The sequence below is a fragment of the Siniperca chuatsi genome, linkage group LG1, assembly GCF_020085105.1.
Source record: "Siniperca chuatsi isolate FFG_IHB_CAS linkage group LG1, ASM2008510v1, whole genome shotgun sequence".
Classification (NCBI taxonomy): Eukaryota; Metazoa; Chordata; class Actinopteri; order Centrarchiformes; family Sinipercidae; genus Siniperca; species Siniperca chuatsi.
In genome coordinates, this window is record NC_058042.1 from 3348819 (window position 1) to 3362959 (window position 14141).

The following is a 14141-nucleotide window of genomic DNA, read 5'->3' on the forward strand; positions in this document are numbered from 1 at the left end:
AAAATGTGCAACAAATCGAAAAGCAACAATAGAAACTATCCTAATTATTCCCACAGAGAGCTTTCTACACGGTCTGGAGCACAGTATGAAGCCAGTAAATGTCACGAATGTGCTGCTGAAAACAGAGACAAAGTCTTTAATGTTCTTAAAATGATTCTTGGACACAAACCGAAGCACTGCGGGTCGAATCTGTGCCGTCATAAGTTTTGACCCAGTTCACACAGACTTTGAAACTGGGTCGTCCGTCCACTGTGACCTGCCTCAGTGGTCAGAGGGAACCGGTCCCAGTTACCACACAGAGCTCACTATTGACCGCTGTGTGTTGAAGTGATGCAGCCGTCACCCGCTCAGCAGACTCGCACTCACACACTTCACTGCCCGACACACAGTCGGCTCACAATGACCAGAAAATACGTCAACACATGAGTCAGACTGAGCTCTTCTTTGCTGAGGGTGCAGAGAAGAGCCGGCGACGACTGGCCTTTACCCCAAGACCTTTCTGAAGTTTAATCTCTCAAAACCAAAGACCGCATTTACACTCAGGCACTTCAAGTGTCTTGGATCTGATCTCAGAAAAGCTAAGAATCTTATTCCGGGTTCAGACTACACGATATCAGCCCGATAACAGCCCGACCCGACAGACGTAGGGCGCCAGGAACGAAAATGTGCATTTAGCGCGACAATTGATCATTTTATCCCGTGTAGTGCGTCGCAGTGGACGACAGCGGACGCTGGGAGGCCTCGCGACTGATTGCTGATCGGTTCTGCTGCCGAATGATCTGTGTGGGTGAGAGAGCGACATAAGCGAGAGTCTGTAAAGACGATCAAACTAAAACCATTCATGCGTGTGTTCGTTTAACGGTAGTTGTCAGCTGGCTAAACGCTTATCGCTGAAACCAAACTGCTAAAATACACAAGTTATTCTTCTTCTGGCATCTATCAAGCAGCTCCCTGTGTATCTATGCGAGTCATCCATGTGTTTGTGTTAGTTTGTGGATGGTTGTTAGCAAGCTAAACTGCTACGCCAGCGTCGCCCTCTGGACTGGAGTCGAGCCGACCCTGATTAGCATGAAGCCGAAGGAAAACCGCAACGGCTTGTAATCAGATTTGTGATCTGGCCAAGTGCAGATAAATCTCACCTGGATTTTATCCGCACACGAGACATTTGAAGTGCGAGTGGTGCCAAAGTGTCGCACTAATTATACCAGATGTGACTAAATTAGCACTTTCATGACTAGCAAGAGGAAGTTTGAGGCAGGACCGTGGTCGAGACCGAGACAAGTCAGAGTCCGAGCAGTTTACAGAGGTCGACTCCAAAGACACAAGACAGTGCCCTTCAGTGTTCTTCAAACTGTTGTCTCACTGTTCACAGTAAAAGTTCACTGTTATATAACTTGAATCCCTCAGTGCGATCCTTCGGATTTAGAAAAGCTTAGTTTTCTGGCAGAACTTCTAAAAAAGGTGCACGCAGACGGAAAAAAGTCTTTATTTACAAAATGATGAAATGCAAGTTTTAATGATCTTCATCTAATTGTCTTCCAAGTCATAAGAACTCACACCCTCTTTAACACACCCATGTTTCTATTATGTGTTTCGTTGTGCTCACAGTCAGCGGCGATCAAAGGGAAAGTTGGTTACTTCGGCATCAGTTAAGTTATTAAATGAAAACCATGTAAGCCGAGTTATTATGAGAGAAAACCGGCACATAAACAAACCCTCACAAAATAAATACACCTGTTATAAAAAAAAAAAAGGACACGTCTACCTTTGCAGTTAGAAGAACAAGAGTAACTTCTGCACTTGAGCAGTTTAGTTACAATAACAGTTTAGCTAGCAAACAACTTTCCATAAACAAATACAAATTTGTGTATGGGAAGTTTTGGGGAAGTTGGGCAGATTGCATTCGCCCTTCTTGGTGGTGCAACTCTGGTGGAGCAAGCGACACTATTGGAGGGAAACGCTAAAAACTGAGGCTATAAAACCCAGATAATTGTTGAGTGACATTTGTTTAAGTTTCCTCCCAAAGAGAGCTTCAACAACCAAAACTAAACAAGCTGAAGCAGCACTAAAAAGCCTTCATATCATATAGCTGCCTTTTCATTTCTGCTTTGTAATAAACAAACAAACCCTTCCTCTCCTCCATCTGTTCATCCCTCCTTCGTTTTAAATATTCCTCCGCCTCCTAAAGCCTCCGGTTGTACCAGGCACAACACACAGCGAATGACTCAACAACTCTCAATGAGGAAAGGCAACTAAAGGGAAGGGCAGGTTTCTCTTTTTCTGAGCAGCGCATGAATCTGCACGTGACTTTGTCTTTAAGACCGAAAGAGTTAAAGTGGGTCAGGGTTTTTAACTTTTTTTATTTCGATACCAGCACGTTACGGTTTTTTCTTCACCCAGTTTACAGCTATAAAGAAATCAAATACATTAAGTTACACAAAGAAAGTACGAGTGTGATCGCCAACTCGTGGTCCATATTTTCTCACTGTGCCATTATTGGTGGCATCTGAAAGTATCTTGTTATTGGTTTCCATTTGAACTCCCTCCAAGTGTTCAAATTAGTCACCGATGTGCCTCCATACGCCCCAGTTATCTAGTAGATCTATCAGTGTTCATTTGAGTCTCTGATTTCTCCTTTAATTTGAAAAGGTGACGTTTGGGTTTATTGACAGAAATGTGACTTGCCCTGGAGATTACTTCTCCGTCCAATTCTGTAAGGAACGGTTTAATTGCTTATGTGTCATAAGAGCGTCTCTGTTGTGTGTTTAAGCAGGTTTCTGTTTTCCACGCACTTGAGAGAAAATGCGGCGGAGCTGGCCCTCGGGTCCACTGTGCCAACTGATGAGGTGTGTCTCCAAATATCTTTGTTTTTAATTCCTCCGGTGTAACTCGGCACGCAGTCAGCAGAGCTGCAGGTATCGTTTCACAAGACGCTGCTGCTCCTTCCACGCAGTGAAGTAATCCATCACGGTAAACATGAAGCGACTTTCTGCTTCATTTGTTCTGAGCTGCTTCAATGTTACGCTCCGATTTCCTTTCTGTCACCCGACAACAATGTTGGAGATAATCCCTCATAAACTCTTTGCCTTCATCGCATCTTTGTGTCGTCTTTATAAGCCACGGCAGCAGCTGGCGTCACGCTCGGCCTGACAGCTTACCGTCTGCTGACAAAAAAAATGTGGGAATACAAGAAAAACTACTCACACAGATAATAATAAAACTTTATTTATAGAGCACTGATCAAAACAAAGTACAAAGTGCTTCACAACAAGAAAAATAAAATAACAGTGACGAAATATAAAAGAAATAAAACACATGAAATACAGAAAAACAATAAAATAAACCGTAAAATAAACAGCCAGTTCAGGTAAAATCAGGATCTGCTTTCAGATAAAAATGTGTTTTGAGACGAGACTTAAACGAAGACGCTGACTCAGACGGCCTGATGTCTTCGGGCAAGTTGTTCCAGAGCCTCGGGGATGACGGCAGATGCACTGCAAAATAATCTAAAAATGTTATAACTTTAAATGCTCCTCTAAAAGCCTCATCTGCTACATATTTGGCTTAAAATAGATGAGATATTAGGGCTGCAGCTAATTATAAATAATGAATATAATAATTTGTTCTATAAAACCTCACAATTTCCAAGCTGACATATTTAAATTGCTGTTTTTTTATGACCAACAGTCCAAAACCCAAAAAGTATTCAGTTTATCATCATATAAGACAAAGAAAACTGGCAAATATTAACATTTGAGAAGCTGGAACGAGTGAATTTTAGGCATTTTATCTTTAAAAAAGGGACTTAAACGATTAACTGATTATCAAAAGACTTTTCTGTTGATCGACCAAATCACTTAATCGACTAATTAAGCTCATAAATTCCAGATGTTGATGACACTGATGTTAATGTCGGAGCTGACAACAAATTACACTGACAGAGCTGCAATGATCCGTCAATTAAATTGGCAACTATTTAGATAAATCGATAAACGCGCTGGTTAGCTTCTAAAATATGAGGGTTTGCTGCTGTTCTTTGTCATATATGACGGGAAATGAAATGTCTTTGGTCAGACAAAACAAGCCACTTTTGGTTCTGAGGAATTAGGATGAGTATTTTTCACTACTTTGACATTTTATAGACTAAACTATTAATCAATTCATCGAGAAAATAACTGCCAGTTTAATCAATAATGAAAATAATGGTAAGTGGCAGCGATACTGAAATTTGTGAGGGGGCAAATGTTCACGCAGTGTTTGCAAATCACCGTTACTGTAAGAACATCTGCAGCTCATTTTGGTGACGTTAGTTTGACCGTCTTTCAGCCACGCAGCTAAAAACTGACATTTTCGTCTGACAGACGAGTGTTGGTGTGCAGCGTCAGTCGTACATCTCGTCCACGTCGCTCACACACTCTTTGACTCATGCAGACATGTGCAGGAGGTGCGTGGGGCAACAAACAACAACAACAACAACAACAATAACCTCTTTTGTTTCTACTCTTCCCTCGCTGTTCTTTTCATCAGAATCTATTTGTGGCCTGAAATTTAAATCTCATATTAGGACGAACAAAGAAGGGGTTTATCTGATGCTTTTCCTTGTGTTTATCATTTAAAACTTAATATCAGCCAACATGTTCCTCACTCAGACTGGTGTTTGTCAAACAACAGGCCTCTCCTCTCTCAAGGGAGTAGTTTGACATTTTGGGAAATACGTATAGTCGCTTTCTTGCTGAGAGTTAGATGAAAAGATCGATACCATTCTTACGTCTGTGCGTTAAGGGAGGAGCTAGAGCCGGGACGTGATTAGCATAGCTTAGCATAGAGGCAGTTAGCCTTTCTCAGTCCGAAGTTCGAAAATACACCTTCCAACAACCTCTGAAGCTCAGTGATTAACACTTTATATCTCGTTTGTTTAATTCGTTCACAAACAGAAACGTAAGACGACCAGTGGTGGTTTACAGGACGTGCTACAACCATTTCTCGGGGAACAGCGAGCAGGCGCAGCGACTTCCCCCGAGAGGCGGTGATCTGTGGGAGGTTCGCGCTATCGTCCCAGTTCCGCCCCTCGCCAACCAGTAAGAGTCTCTAGTGCAACAGCAAGGACGAAATCCCTCACTAGCTTCCCACCCGCGAAGACAACCAACTAAGACGGACCGCTACCGCTGTTGCTGAACTTGACCCCTGCGGCACCTTTGTGACCCACAGTAAAACTTTATCAAAACGTCAAAGAGGATTCAGAAAAAGATATTTCAGTTTGATTCGAAAAAGACGTTCACAGAGAACTACAAGAACCTGTTGCACCACAATGAACAGTTTTTTAGTCATTAAAGCAGTATTCATTCATTCATTCATTCATTTATTTATTTTTTGACCACTCGGGTGCGACGAAACACGCTGTAAAAACAAACATTTTATAAAAGTTGATACGGTGGATATATCAGCAAGTTGCTTATTTACACATCCAGCAGACACAGAACAACACGAGCGATCGTTTAGAGTCCGGGTTGGGTCGGTTTCCAGTTTTGCCGGTCCGGTCTACAAGCTTAAACCAGTTTGATTTCAGACGGGGCGTTTGTATTTTAACCGGCGCAGCTTTTCTGGCCTTTACGGCGCCGGTTTAGCAGGAAACTCAGACCAGCTGCATGCGTTGTAAAACATCTCACGTGATGCTGCTCGGCCAATCAAATCTGTGCATTCATCGATAAATGCTGATAATGAAGTTCAGTATTCCACTTTAATTGATAACGTAGATTCTTTATAACTTTTTATATCTTGATAACTAAGATTCTTTATGACAATTTACACCCTGCTGTTTATTTTGTCATATCGGTTCAGTAAACGACGCCCACCTCCCGGTGCTGATACTGATAACGGCGTTCAATACACTTTCACTTTAATTGATAACACATGCCCTACAATCTTTGACAATACATACCCAGTATTTTTTTGTTATCAGTTCCTGAGTTATTTAGGTTTTATTTGTTTATATTTTGAATATTCCAATATTTTTTATGTAGTTTATATTAATAATGTTTTTAAAAACTACTATGAACATTTGAAAGAAAAATGTTTCGATTTTGTACATTTTTTCGTCCGTGTCATATTATTTATAACATAATGGGGATAAACGCTGGTTGGTGGGGGCCCCTGGGAATTTCCGCCTGGGGCCCCAACAGCCACAGCCGAGACGAGACAAGAGAGACCACAGTTGGAGAAATAAAGTGAGTCAGAGAAATCGTGTCACATGGTGTGCTATAAAAAGAGAAAAGTAGACCGCGGAAACAAGAGCTTTTAATCCAGAATGGACTCTTTCATGTTCGGTCTTCACACAGGCAGCTCAAAACCAGCGTCTCGTATGTTCAGAGCATCTTTTCAGCAAACATACGCGCAGAAAATAAAACGATCTAAGAGCCGGTATGATCATCGTTCACTGCCCAACAACGTGCTAACGAACGTCCCCTTAAATATTACTGAATTGTACTTTTATTTGATTTGTCAGTTGTTGACTACGTACAGACGTCGACACAACTACTAGGCTACTTCATTATATATGGCACTGAATCAAAACGATGTTTGGACCTTTTCTCTAACCGGAGCTCTTTGAAGAAAAGTTAAGTTGAATTGTTGTTGTGAGAAATAAATCAGCTGTGCTGATCGTGGTGTCGCTAAACTCTCATTCATTCATTCCTTCTTTTTGATTAATCGATTGTTTTGTCTATGAAATCTGAAAAGGCGTTAGCTGTCATTTCCCAGAGCTTAAGGCGATGTGTTCAGATTGCTCGTTTCATCTGACCAACAGTCCAAACCACTAAAATATTCAGTTTACAATCAGATACGACAAAGAAAAATCAGGAAATCGTCACATTTGAGAAGCTTCACACAGCAAATGTTTGTTTAATCTTAATAGTCGTCGATTCATTTATTGTCGCAGTTCTAGTTCGCAGGAAATGTAATAAACACACACACTGCATAGACAACGCCTCCATGTCGTCTCCCCACCTGACAACAACACCACTTACACACTCTTTCAATAATGCAGCCTCCCCCCTCCTCCCCTCACAGGGTCCCACTCAACAATGGCAGCTTTCAGACACAATTTTCTCTCCGGCAACAAAAAGGGGAAACTCGACACACGGAGGCCGCTCTGACCTGACATTTCCTCTGCACAACAAAACCGCCGCGGCCGTTTGAAAGACGCCCTTCTCTCACCGCGTGACCTTGCTTCCAGACACCCGACACACTCGTTGGACGACGTAAAGCTCCCGAGCTTCAGGGCCGGTGCTGCACCTCGTGGAAAGTAACTCGAGCCGACAGAAGAAAAAAAATAAGCGACTACAAAAATACCACCGACATGGACGCGCTGCAAAATAAAAAAAATCGACAAATATGTTTGAACTTTAACTGACAACAAATACTCAATTTAAAAAAAGGTTACTCTGCTAATATTTGGCTTGAAACAGACCAGAGGTATTAACAGATAAGGGCTGCAACTAATGATCATTTTCATTATCGATTAATCTACCAGCTATTGTCTGAAAATAGCGGAAAATGCCACAGTTTCCCCGAGCTGACATCTTCTGATTGTTTGTTTTTTCCCCCCAAATCCTCACATTTGAGAAGCTGGAAACAGTAAAATTACTAAAAACAATTAAAATCGATTATAAAAAAAAAAAAACAGTTGCTGAAATTATTTGTGTCAACTAATCGTTTCAATCAATCGTTAACTGTTTCAGCCCGAGGTTCGATACTCTGGGTATTGATGACGCTGATGACAAGTAACGAAGTACGTTTACTCAGACTCTGTACTTGAGTTCATCAGCGTGGGACGACTTCTCAGATGGCCTCATTAAATAACCGGTCGACGTCCAAAAAAGGTAAAAACATCCAACATTTCAAAGATTACAGAACCCCCGATTTATCTGGTGACCCTTTGAAGGGCCCGACCCCGAGGTTGGGCACCATAACAACCAGTATTAACTCTCTCTCTATATCTGTCTATCTAAAAATAAATAATACTTAAAGTACATATGGCCAATAACACTGTACTTTTACTTAAAGACACAGTTCACCCCAAAATACATATTGTTCCTCTCACCTGCAGCGCTGTTTATCCATCTGGAGTGTTTGTTTCGGTGCGAGCTGCAGAGTTTTGGAGATATATCGGCCGTGGAGACGTCTGCATGTTTTGAATATAACAGACTACATGGCGCTCGGCTTGTGGAGCTCAAAGCACCAAAAAAAAAAACCCTCAACAGCAACGTCTCTTTCCAGAAGTCAGGACCCGGCTACTGAAGATAATCCGCAGGTTTGTTGTGAGCGGTTTCATGCAGGAACTATTTTTCTACCGATAGCTCCTACATGAAATATATTTTTTCTGCGCTTTGAGCTCCACGTAGTCCGTTATATTATGCAGCCATCTCTGCGGCCGATATCTCCAAAACGCTGCAGCTCGCACCAAAACAAACAAACACTCTAGATGGATAAACAGCGCTGCAGGTAGAAGAGAAATATGAGCTGTGTGTCTTTAAGTAGTTCACACTGTGGTATTTGCTGCTTACTCGATCCACAACAATGACGGAGCCGACATGAAATGACACTGAAATCTGTGAGGTGCATAGCATGAAATATACACCAAATGTGATTTGACAGGTTGGATTACCAAAACTCACTGAATAAAACATAATAATTTTGAGTTTTTTTTAAAGAGGTTCTGCCTGAGCTCGTCAGTGAGTGAACCCCACCCACCATCATTAATTAAAACGTTTGACCACTCGGTGGCAAAACCAGTTTGGGCCTCCCAGACGACTCGATTCCCACTCGACTGAAAGGAGCAAGCTGTGCGGGTTTCCATGGCGACGCTGCAGCAGGACAGGAGGGGGTGTGGGAAAATGGAGTCGCTCGAATCTCATGCTTGTTTTGACTCGAACTCAGGCGCTCACTCCCACGACGTGAAGCATGCAAACACGAAGAAATCTCTGCTTTGTTTCTGCTGCGTCTCAACAAATCTCCCTTTTTCCTCTTACACTCAAACTCATCACCAACACACTGACGGCGCTGCGATGTCTGCGTTTCACTTAAGGCGTCATCTGCAGATTCTTTTCTCGATTCTTCAACTGATCGTTTTGTCTATAAAATGTCAGAAAGTGAAAAATGCACATCACATTTCCTCAGAGCCCAAGCTGGCGTCTTTAAATTACTTGTTTTGTCCGGCCGACAGTCCAAACCCCAAAATATTCAGTTTACTATCATAGCAGACTAAGAAAACCAGCAAATATTCACATTTTAGAAGCTGGAATCAGTGAATTTGTCATTTTTTGATTGAAAGAACCAAAAAAAAAAAAAAAAACCCTGCAAACTCTCAATCACAATGTAAATAAAAGTGATCCATAGTAATCTTTATTTATTTAATAGAGCACTTTTCAAAATCCATGTGACAAAGTGCTTCACAAAGCAGCAAAATAAAAAACACACAAGTCATAAAACCATCTGGTTTTTAAAAGAACAAGAAAAACTTTTTTTTAAGTAAGTAAAAGACAGTTTAAAGAAAATAAAACCCCGGTAAAATCAGGAAAGGCTCTCCGATAAAAGTTTTAAGAAGGGACTTAAAGGAGGCTCAGCCGACCTGACGCCCTTGGGCCGGCTGCCCCAGAGCCTCGGGGCCCGGACTGAAAACGCTCGGCCCCCTTCAGTTTTCAGCCGGGTCTCTGGAACAGACTAAAGACCTCGGCCCGAGGATCTCAAAGTACGTGCCAGCGCGCACGGTGCTACCAGGTCAGAGATGCAGCAGGGAGAGAGGCCACGAGGAGCCTTAAAAGTAAATCAGTGAAACCTTAAAATCTAAAAAAAAAAAACAGACTGGGAGCCGGTGTAAAGAGGCTCAAACAGGAGCGATGCGATCACGTTTCTTGGTTCTGGTTAAAAGCCCGGCAGCCGAGTTCTAGTGTGCAGGATGTTTTCTGATCCGGTCTACAAGACCTTCTGGAGCGCAGGAACTCGCCTGCTGGCATTTAAAGAATTACTTAAACCGTTCGTCGACTGCCATCGACGCCGTCGCAGATTAATTTCCTGCCCGCCAACTAATCGATTAAAATCGACCGATGGCTCCAGCTCCAGTTTCAGCGGCGTGACGGTCCGACCTGACAAACTACCAACTCGCAGAAATCCATTCGCCAGTTTTCTTCAGATTTGCTGCTCACAGACAAACAAATCGATCAGTGGATTTTAGGGCCGAGTACTGAACCGCAATCGTCTTTTGGTACCGACCGAACTGTAAATAATCAAAAACTGTCAATTACCAAAAGTTGGGGCCGAATATCTGGTCAGACTGTTTATTTATTCTTCTTTTGTTGACTGTTTCTCAAAGTAAGGTACCATAATGTGTTTTGTTTGAGGATATTCACCAGCTTAGTTCATAACTAACCTTTCAGCAGACAGCAACGACCTTCAGTTAGTGAGCAGAGCCCGACTCCAGTCCTCCGTGCTGTTTGCTGTGGAGCAGAAACGTGAGCAGCTCGTTCAAACCCTTAATTACCTTCGGGGAACTGCTACCGAACAGGGCGAACAGGTTGTGGACTCGTGCGTCGCTGTGGGCGAGTCTCTGCTAGACAACAAGCAGAGCTGGTTTCCAGTCGGCTGTGGTGGAAAGTAACTAAGAACATTTACTCAAGTACTGAAGTTGTACTTTACTTGAGTATTTCCGTTTTATGCTGGTTTATACTTCTACTCCGCTACACCTCAGAAGCAGATCCTGTCCTTTTTGGTGTCTGGCGGCTTGTGCCAGGACGACCGGTTACTCAGTCAAAGTATTTATGGTGAATAATAAATAATATGCCATACCTATGCACGCGACGTGAGTTTTATTTGATGGTATGTGTGGTCGCGTTCTACTAAAACATCAAACACGCCAAAAACAATACAAGTATTGTCTGGTTAGTTTTCTGTTATGGATTAGTCAGACTGGCCATGGTAGCTAGGCTAGCAATAGCTAAAGCTAGCTCTGATATTAGCATTAGTAATCTAAAATGACTTTAAAGTAATTTATATATCCTCGTAAACACACAACAGTCCCACTCAGCTCTGGAAGTTTGACTGCATGGATTTATTTTCAGCGATGGAGGTTTCCCTCCTCTCCGGCTTCAGTTAAGGGAACGATCAGCTGATTGACAGACGCCACTATGTTGATAAGTGATTAATGGTTTAAGTCACTTTTTCCAAACCTGTCACTTTATTCTTTATTCGGATCCGCATCAGCTTCCACAAAGCGGTCGCTGGTCTTCCCGAGTCCACGCAAAAAACAAGTCACGATAGAAACAAACCATTTTTAAAAACCACACAGAAAAAAGGCAGAAGAAGCCGTAACGTCACAAGAAATTAAGTGAAATGACTCAGTTGAAGCAACAGAAGCTTGCAATGGAAACAAAAACAAAACAAATACAAACTATTGAGAAGTTTTTTGTAGGATTTGCTGCTCGTCCGTTTTAAAATCATTACAAACTGAATATCTTCGGGTCTTCGACTGTCGGTCGAACAAAACAAGACATCCGACATACTTCAGGAAACTGCATTCGGCATTTTCTCCCTGTTGTCTGACCGGAGCTGCACCGATAAATCAACCAGGCGATGTTAGCTTACTGGAGATATACTGCATCTGCGTGTTCTGCCTGTCGGCTGATCAGTCACGAGGAACTGCGGTAGAGAAATGCCAAATTAAAATTTGATAAAAAAAAAAACGATGAATCTTTTTAAGTTTTCAAGCCAAAACGTGAGATGTTTCCAGCTTCTCAAATGTGAAAAAGGTGCGCGACTGTCCTCCAGAGACGACAGAATCAGCAAAACGCCACAAAACCACGCGTTTACGCTCAGGTGGTTAGTTACGACGGGAGCAGAGGAGGAAGTCGGGCGACGTTCCTGCGGAGCGAAGAGGTCCAGGTGGACGGATCGGCCGAAGAAACGCGGGACTCGAACGCCGGAGGCCGCCGTTTGTTTCCTGCTTCTAACCAGCAGCGTTTTTAAGCAAACTTAACTAGCTATTTCAACAAAAATCACAACGCTTTGGTTCGGTTTAGGCACAGAACGACTTGGTTAGCTTCAGAGAAAGAGCATAAAACCGACGCGCGTCTCGTTAACAGCGAGTCGTAAACGGCTTTTGAGCGACGTCGTCCCGCTGAGAGGCGTCAGATCAGAAAACGCGCGCGTGTCGTTGGACGGACGACGGATTTCGTCGTCTAATTTGGACGGTTTGTCAACTGAAGCTCGTTGGGTTTGATTTGCAGACGGCAGCTTGAGCTCGGGGAAACCGCGTTGGGCCTCTTCGCTATTTTATGACACGCTGCTACTAATCACGTGTCACTCTCGCCTTGTAATTTGAGTTCAAATGTCTAGTTTCTGTTTTTAATTCTTTACTTTCTGTTCATCTTTTCTAATTTCTGTCCTCGTGCTGCAGAGTTTCCCCTCTGGGGATCAATGAAGCCTCACCAACAATAAACTGATTAATGAATAATTAACATCATCATTAGTTGTAGCTTCACCAGCCTGACAGTCCTGCAGTCCACTTTTCATTTGCTCGTTTGGACGTTTCTGTGAAGCGGCTCTTTAACGTTGAAGTTTAGGGAGTTTTAGTGTCTCGTGACGGTTTGAATCAGAGCAGCAGCCAGAAGCATTTCTGCAAACCATGTTTACTTTTCACGCTGTCCTCTAATCTGGTCAAATGTGGGCTCGTTTTACCTCTTCGGGCCTCTGAAATTAAAATAAAAAAAAAAGACAAATACTACACTGTGCCACAACCAGGGGACACAAGCAGCCAGCGAGGAGGCGTCTCGAGCGGACACGGTTTTGTTTTAAGGGGTCAGAGCACAAAAAGGTTGGCAGCCTCTGGTCTGAATGCTGTTTCGCCCACATGGGAGTAAAACTCCTGACTCCTTTAAACTTTCAGGACGTGAAAACGGTGAAAAGCTGGCTTAAAATACTGGACACTGAGTGGATCAGCTGTGTCTGATATCTTATCAAACAAACTGTGCGCATCTACAAAGTCCAGTTTTGGGGCAAAGTCCGCCAGAGATGATCAACTTTACTATCATTTTCTCTTTGCAGCTGTTTGTGTCTCGCAAAGCTTTAAATAAAGTTAGTCAAGTTCTGACAAACTTTGGAGTTAATCACATTTTGTTTTGTTTTAGCCTCTAAAAAGGACAAAAGGTACCTGAGTGAGGTGTAAAAGGTGAGTGTTTGAGTCAAAGTGGTCTGATGGTGAAGCTCTCCGTTGTGTCAAATACATAAATCATCCTCTCGCGCGCCACATCATCAGTCCCGCTCACTTCACGAAATTCAGAAAGCAGCGTCCAAAACGTGGCCCTTCTACACAAAGTATCGATCAATCGATGATTGATACGAAACCCGATCGCCCGCGCAGCCACACACACGCCTCGTGCTCTCACACACACACACACACACACACACACACACACACAAAACAGAAAAGAAAAGCTTGGAGTTAAGAGAAGCAGCAGTTTCCGTTTCCAGACAGGTCTACTCACGTGTTTTTAGCGTTTGAACCGCGGAGAGAGGTGCTGTCGGAGCGGTGCGGGTCCCGTGCGGGTCCTGTGCGGGTCCTGAGCGCGCTGTGAGCGGACTGGGAGCGGACTGAGTGACCTCCTGCTCGACGGGACCAACAAAGCAGCAGCAGCGAGTCTGCAAAGCGAGTCTGCAGAGCAGTCCTCCGGTCCCCACCGTGTGGCAGATATGGGAATTAACGAGCCTTTAACCCCTAAATCCCCGCAGAGCCCGCAGAGCCCGCACCTCCACCCGCAGCAGCAGCACGCCCGTTCTGCACAATCTGAGGTGCTTTGAGGTACTTCAGAGGGAAATGTACCTTTTTACTTCACTGCATTTATCTGATAACTTCAGTTACTTTACAAATTAAGATTTTTAAATAAAAAAAAAACACAAAATGTGATGTTTTATACAAGTGCAGCAGAAAGGATTAGTCGACTAATCAATTAGTTTGATTGACAGCAAATTAATTGGCAACTATTTTGATAATCATTTGAGAGATTTGCTGCTTTTCCTTTTTAATTTTTTTTTTTTTATAATTTAAATGTCACTTTGGGCTCTGGGTCGTTTCTCACCGTTTTCACAAGTTTTAC

The 14141-nt window shown here is 43.0% G+C and overlaps 1 protein-coding gene across 3 annotated transcripts in view; it reads right to left on the reverse strand.

Moving 5' to 3' along the window:
- Positions 1-13819, reverse strand: part of LOC122876603 (CD82 antigen-like) — a 37802-nt gene extending 23983 nt beyond the window's left edge. Inside the window, exons 1-2 of one of the 3 annotated variants that reach the window (XM_044197174.1) lie at positions 13533-13819; positions 10424-11688 (exon numbers count right to left, since the gene is read on the reverse strand). The gene's annotated coding sequence lies outside the window, so the exon portion shown is untranslated. Of the gene's footprint in view, positions 1-10423; positions 11689-13198; positions 13355-13532 lie in introns of those variants that run through there. The other 2 variants (XM_044197157.1, XM_044197165.1) reach the window with 2 other exon arrangements.
- Between the last annotated feature and the right edge of the window lie 322 nt (positions 13820-14141).